Source organism: Colletes latitarsis, unplaced genomic scaffold (genome assembly GCF_051014445.1).
Source record: "Colletes latitarsis isolate SP2378_abdomen unplaced genomic scaffold, iyColLati1 scaffold0002, whole genome shotgun sequence".
In the NCBI taxonomy this organism is placed as follows: Eukaryota; Metazoa; Arthropoda; class Insecta; order Hymenoptera; family Colletidae; genus Colletes; species Colletes latitarsis.
The window spans coordinates 41341963-41349081 of record NW_027488365.1 but is presented as its reverse complement, the minus strand read 5'-3'; positions in this window follow the sequence as shown (position 1 = coordinate 41349081).

Sequence of the window (7119 nt, the reverse complement as noted above, 5' to 3'; positions counted from 1 at the left end):
AACTAGCTTACTGGTTGCGCACTAACAAACTGCTTCCTTACTGGCTTCCTCCACGCCGACTAGTTCACTGCTTGCTTTCAAGTTTACTGGTTGCATACTAGCTCACTGCATGCTTACTAGCTTACTGCTGGGTTACTAGCTCACTGCTTGCTTTCTAGATTACTGCTCGCGACTAGCTCACTGTTTGCTTCTAGCTTACAGCTTTCCTACCAGCTTACTGCTTGCTTACTAGCTTTCCGGTTGCTTACAAGCTTACTGGTTGTATACTACCTTACTGCATTCTTACAAGCCTGCTGCTTGTTTACTAGCTTACTGCTTGCTGAATAGTTTACTTCTAGCTTACTAGCTCACTGCTTGCGTACTAGATTACTGCATGCTTACTAGCTTACTGTTAGCTAAATCGCTTAATACTTGCTTGCTAGCTTACGGCTTGCTTTCTAGCTTCCTGTTTGCTTACTAGCATACCGCTACCTTCATAGCTACTTGCTTTCCTACTAGCCTGCTGCTTGCATACTAGCTTACTTCTTGCTTACTAGCTTACTGCTTGCATACTAGCATACTGCTTCCTTACAAGCTTCCTGCTCGATTACTACCTAACTGCTTGCACACTAGGTTACTGCTTGCTTACTAGCTAATGGCTTTCTTCCTAGCTCACTGCTTGTTTACTTGCTTACAGCTTGCTTACTAGCTTACTACTTCCTTACTGGCTAACTGCATCCTTACCATCTTATAGCTTGCTTACTAGCTTACTGCTTGCTTACTAACGTACTGCTTGCTTACTAGCTACATGCTGTCTTGCTACCCTGCTGCGTGCTTTCCGTCTTACTGCTTGCATACAAGCTTGCTGCTTGCATCTAGCTTACTGCTTGCTAACTATCATACTGTTCCCCTATTAGCTGCCTCTTCGCTTACTAGCTAACTGCTTGCCCACTAGGTTACTGCTTGCTTACTATCTAATTGCATACCTACTAGCTCTCTGCTTGTTTACTAACTCCCTTCTCACTTAATAGCTCACTGCTTGCTTACCAACTTACTGCTTGCTTACACGCCCGCTGCTGGCTTTCTAGCATACTGCGGCCTTACTAACTTCCTCCTCGCTTACAAGCTTACTACTAGCTTACTCGCTTACTGCTTGCTTAATAGCTTACCGCTTTCTTACTAGCTCCCTGATCCCTTACTAACTCACTGCTTACTTACTAGCTCCCTGCTCCCTTACTAACTCACTGCTTACTTACTAGCTCCCTGCACGCTTACTAGCTTACTGCTTGCTTTCTAGCCTACTGCTTGCTTACTAGCTTGCTGCTTGCTTTCTAGCTTACTTCTTGCTTACTACCTTACTGATGGCTTACTAGCTTACTGCTTGCTTAATAGCTAACTCCATCGTACTTTCTTGTAGCTTGCTCACTATCTTACTGCTTGATTACTAGCATACTGCTCCCTTGCAGGCTTCCCCCTCGCTTACTAACTTATTGCTTCCCTACTAGCCTACTGGTTCCTTACTAGCTTCCTCCGCCCTTGCTAGCTCACTGCTTGGTTGCTAGCTTGCTGGCTGCTAAATAGCCAACTGCTTTTCTGCTAGCCGCTTGCGTGCTCTCTATCTTACCGCGGGCTTAGTTGCTCCCTGCTTGTTGTCACGCTTGCTGCCTGCTTTCTAGCATATTGCTTGACGATTGGCAGGACCATCCTCGCCACTTTCCAACTAGCGGGGAATCGCCCGTCCCTCAAGCATCGGTCAAACAACCGCCTGAGCTCGGCCCCAAGGACGCCCTGGGTCAAAACCCAAACCCGGCCAGGCACACCATCCGGCGCCGGGACCGTGTTACGCGCATGGAGCCGTTTGATAGCCGTGGCCAGCTCCCACTGCGTGACCCCCAGCTCGGCCGACCACTCAATTGGGACAGCCGACGCCGCCGGAGGACGTGATCCTCCCACCCCAATTGGAAAGAGAGTATTGGCCACGGCCGCCAGCAGCCGGGGGTCAAGACCCTCTGTGACAGGAGCCGCCTACGGGCGGAGCTTATTTAGCACCACCTTATACGGGCGCCCCATGGATCGTCATCGAGGGTCTGGAGGAGCTCCTTCCATGCCCGGGTATTGGCCCGTCTGATGGTGACCTGCAGAGCATCCCGAGTTGTACGGTATGACTCATACAGGTCATCTGCCCTCGCACGCGCCACGCCATCGTCTCTTCGTAGACGACAGCGCGCGCGGGTGTACTGGCGTCGGGCGCGCACACTCGCGACGCGCAATTCTGCGATCGCGGCCGGCCAGCAGTACACCGCCCGGCGAGGAGAAGCCCGCCCGACCCGGGGCATCGCCGCGTCGCAAATATTTGCGACTAGTCCACCGAGCCGGGCGACCTCCTCCTCTATGCTCGGCAACTCGAACGCCTCCTGCGGCCAAGTTGCAGCGAGAGCAGCAGCCATCATAGCGTCCTTGTCCAGGCGCCGAAGCGCCCAGCGGCGCGCTGGGGCGCCAACCGGGCGGTGGTGTCGGGATGTACATCCGGGGGCAGAGACCTCCATCCGAATATACCGGTGGTCCGAGAGTGTTTCTGCCCCCCCCAACCACCTGCCATCCCGACACCATGCGCACGGCGTTGGTGGTCGCGAATCCAACATTTACGATGGACCCCCCATATCGCCGCAAGCACGTGTGCTGCGACCCCCGGTTCAGTAACCGAAGGTTGAGCCCGGCCGCCCAGTCGCCCAGGATCCCACCGCGAACGGAGGTCTTGGGGGATCCCCCCGCCACCGACTTGGCGTTAAAGTCGCCCAAGACCAGCACCGGTTTGGCCGCGCAGCGCGGCACGCATGCCGCAACCTCGGACAGGTACTGCTCGAACTCGGTGTGGCCGCTGCGGGGCGAGATGTAGCACCCCACCACGGCGACTACCCCCCCCCCCCCCCCAGTCGACGGCGACCAAGCCCCGACCGCGTTCCAGGATGGAGAAAGTCGGGGACCCGTCGCCTCCTACCCATACAGCCGCCACAATGCCGTCCGCGTCCCCCACCCAATGAGGGTGATCGAGGACGCGGTACGGCTCGGCGAAGACCGCCAAGCCAACCCCCCACTCCGCGAGGACCTGGGACGTCATGTCCTGTGCCGCGCGGCAGTGGTTGGGGTTGGCCTGGAGGAGGAGACGGGGCGGCATTACTTAGTGGCCGCCCCAGCCTCCTCCCGGCTGTTCGTCCCCGTGGCACCGTCCACCTCCATGGTGGACGATGCCACCGCCCGCGCCGCCGGAGTCGGAACGGCCCGCCTCTTCCTCTTCTTCCGGGAGGGGGAGAGCACTTTTTGCTCCCCACCCTGTGATCTGCCGGCCTCCCCATGTCCGCACATAGCGGGCAGTGGGGGGCCGCCGAGCACTGGCTCGCGCGGTGGTCTTTTACTCCGTAGCGGTAACACTGACCGCTGCGGTCCACCAACGAGGTGCACCACTGCCTCAGGTGCCCCAACTCGAGGCAGCGGCGACACTAGAGTGGGCGCGGCGCGAGTATCTCCACTCGCGCCGGAACCTACCTCACCAAAACCCTCCCGGATTCCGCCACTTTGCGGGCAGCGGAGAGGGGGCACCGGGCCTACACCGACCCCAGGCCGGAAGGAGACATGCGGATCTCACCGACCCGCACGTCTCCGTCGGGGAAGTCCCCCGCCCTCGCTAGGGCATGAGACACATCCTGCGCTGTGACCGAGTCGTCCAGCCCATAAACGCGCATCTCCGTGCGCTTCGTGGACCTGGCGACCCGGACACTCCGCTCGCCCAGCTGCTCCCGGAGCCACTGTGCGAGTCGGTCCGCCATCTCCCCGCCCTCCGGTCCGGGGATCTCCAGCAGGAGACCCCAGGTCACTGCCCCCTTCGCCCTCACGGAAGCGATGCCAAGCTCCTCCAGGGAGATGTTCTTCCTGGCGAGCTGCAACGCCGCCGCGGGGGTCAGGTCACCACACTGCGCGACGGTCAGCACCACCGCTGCCGTTTGGGGGGGGGGGCGCACAGGTCACGTCTTCGCGGCCTTTACTTTGGCCGCCTGCGGCGAGGGCGGAGGTTGCGGTAGCGAGGCCTTCGTCGCCGCTCTCCTCGCCTTCCGCCCAACCACCTAGCTCCAGGACACCCCCCCTTGGGACGGTGCCATGGATGGCGTCCGATCCGGGACCGCGGGTAGTCTGTTCCCCTTGGAGGCCGCGACCCGTGACCCGGAGTGACCACGGAGGGCGGAGCCTTCGCTCTCACCACCTTCGCCTTCCCCGATTGTAACGGTATTGGTCGGGGGGGGGGGGGGCACCGCCTTCCTGCTGACCGCTCTACCGGGGAGGAGCTCATCCCGGAAGGCGGCCAGCTTCCGGTCAATCATTTCCCCAATCCTCCTCAGAAGTTCGTCCTCTGAGGAGAACGGGGAACTCTGCGCGAACGGAGTGCGTGGCGGAAGGGCCTGTAGAGCCTCGCACCACCGCCGCCACACTCCGCTTATTTGCTACCGCCGGGGCACGCGGCGGAGGAGGCGGGAGGATTGGTGGGTGGGCTGCGCCATTCCCGCACGCCTCTGCCCTCCTTCTCCCCCGTCTCTCCTCCTCCAACAGGAGCTGCAGACGGGCGTTCCGTACGCTCAACTCCTGTGCCGCCACCCTCATCTTTTGCGCAGCCTCTCTCAGGGCCTCTGCTCCGCCGCTCTTCTGCCCCTTAAAGGAGCAGGATGCGGCCACCTTCTCCACCAGCCTCAGAGACGAGGATATCCTCTCGGAAATCTCCTCGATTACCTCGTCCCTGAGGCAACTCACCATTACCACCGGGCTCATTGCCCTACCCACTCCGGAGACGGCCTGCCCCGTCCGCTTCCTCTTGGAGCCTATGTGGCTCCTGGCGGAGGAGAAGGATGAGACTGACGCAGTCTCGTCGTCCTCCTCAGCCCTCCACGAAGCCGGGCCAGGCGCCGAGTGAGGCGCGAGCGCCGTCACCCTAGCCCCAACACCGTCTTCGACCTCCCTCTCCGCCATAACCCGCACCAACCCCATTTGTTATGAAAACCCATTTAGCTCCCACGCGTAGGTCGTAAAAAAGGTCCACCTGGGCAGAGCCGGCGTACCCTGGCAAGCCTAATACTCCGGGGGTACGGCAGGTGCCCTCGGAGGTGTTCGCTTGGGATTGGGTCTTCTCCCCCAACCATGCATCCATCGGCGCGCACCATGGCTTAGGATTCGAGGGCGATTTCATAGAGTCGCCATACTCGCGGCCCGGGAGGCTAAGCCAAGGCCCCCGTTCCTGCTGCCGTCACGTACCATTCACAAAACCAAAGAAGGAATTGTGGATGTGTCGCTGTGACGACCAACAGGAGTCTTACGGTGTGATAAGCATCAGGTACCTCGGGGTCGCTACGCCCCGTACTGCGGCCGACGATTGCCGGACACAGCCCCAGAGGGTTGCATACTAGCTTGCTGTTTTCTTCCTAGCTTACTGCTTCCTTACTAGCTTACTGGATGCCTACTAGCTCACTGCTTGTTTACAAGCTTACTGCCTGCTTACTAGCTTTCAACTTGCTTACAAGCTCACTGGTTGCTTACTAGCTTACAGCATGCTTACTAGCTTACTGCTTGCATAGATGCATACTACTTTCTCACTAGCCAGCTGCTTGCTTACTAGCTTACTGCTTGCTTAATAGCATTCTGCTCCCTTACTAGCTCCCTGCTCGGTTACTAGCTTACTATTTGCTAACCAGCTTGCTGCTTGCATTCTAGCTTACTGCTTGCGTACCAGCATACCGCTTCCTTACGAGCTTCCACCTCGCTTACTAGCTCACAGCTTGCTTACTAGCAAACTGCTATCTTACTAGCCTGCTCCTTGCTCACTAGCTTATTGCTTGCTAACTAGCTTACTGCATCCATGCTAGTTCCTGCTTGCTTACTAGCTTACTGCTTCCATACTAACTTACTGCCTGCTTACTAGCCCACTAGTTCCCTACTAGCTAACTGCATTCTTACCAGCTTGCTGCTTGCTTACTAGCTTACTTGTTGCTCACTATCATACTGCTTCCTTACCAGATTCCTGCTTGCTTACTAACTAATTGTATTCTTACATGCCAGCTGCATGTTCACAACCTTACTGCTTGCTTACTAGGTTACTGCTAGCTTACTGGCTTACTGCATGCTCAATAGCTAACTGCTTTCTTACTAGCCAGCTCCATACTAGCTAGCCTGCTGCTTGCTTACTAGTTTACTTGATGCTTACAGTCTTCCTGCCTGCTTACTAGCTTACTGCTTGCTTGCTAGCTTACTGCTTGCTTACTAGCTAACTGCTTCCTTACTAGCCTGCTGCTTGCTTTCTAGCATCCTGCTTGCTTCCTAGCTTACTGCTTGCCTTCTAGCATACTGCTTCTGTTTAGAATATGGTATAAGAATTAGGATAAGATGTAGAAATACGTTTATTGTACCGTCTGCGTGTTTAGATTAAGGTGCGTGCAGTGTGGATTGCGTGAGGGAGAGTGAATGAGTGTTGTGGGAGCGTGGCGTGTGTGCTGACGATTGGCGCGACCGTCACCGATCTATGGACGAGATTTGAAAGATCAACGGTTTGTCGTGCGCGATCCTGTAACGGCAGAACTATCCAAGCTGTCGATCCGATTGTAAGTGATATCGAGAGCGGACCTTCGTCGCCCTTGCGCAATCTCCTAGGGAGTTGCCCTTGCATCTGTTATCGGACACGTGCCCACCGCGTCCCAGTTGCGCTTGCCGCTGTGTGAACGTTGTGCAATCTTACAATAAAGTTGTGACTGTGTGAATTGCTCCGCCATTCTTCGCGTCCCTGTTCCTCGTCCGCGCATATTTCGTCTGTGCATTAACAAAGTGGTCCTTCGAGCCGGATTTGAGGACGACGCAGTATGGAGACCGCACGAGCTGCAACAACATCAGCGCCGCTGACCAATCAGACCGTGAATGCCCACCTACACCAGCTGCTGGTCATCGCCCACACCATCTCCCGGATGGAGGTTATCTCTCGGAAGGAAAGACGGGCCAAGTTCTCCGCAGCTTCCGCCGAGGGACGGCTCAAGAGACTGGACGGCGAGTGGATGCGCTTCGAGAAGCTGCACCTGGAGTTTCTGCAGTTAGTCCCCACTCAAGCTTAGTCTA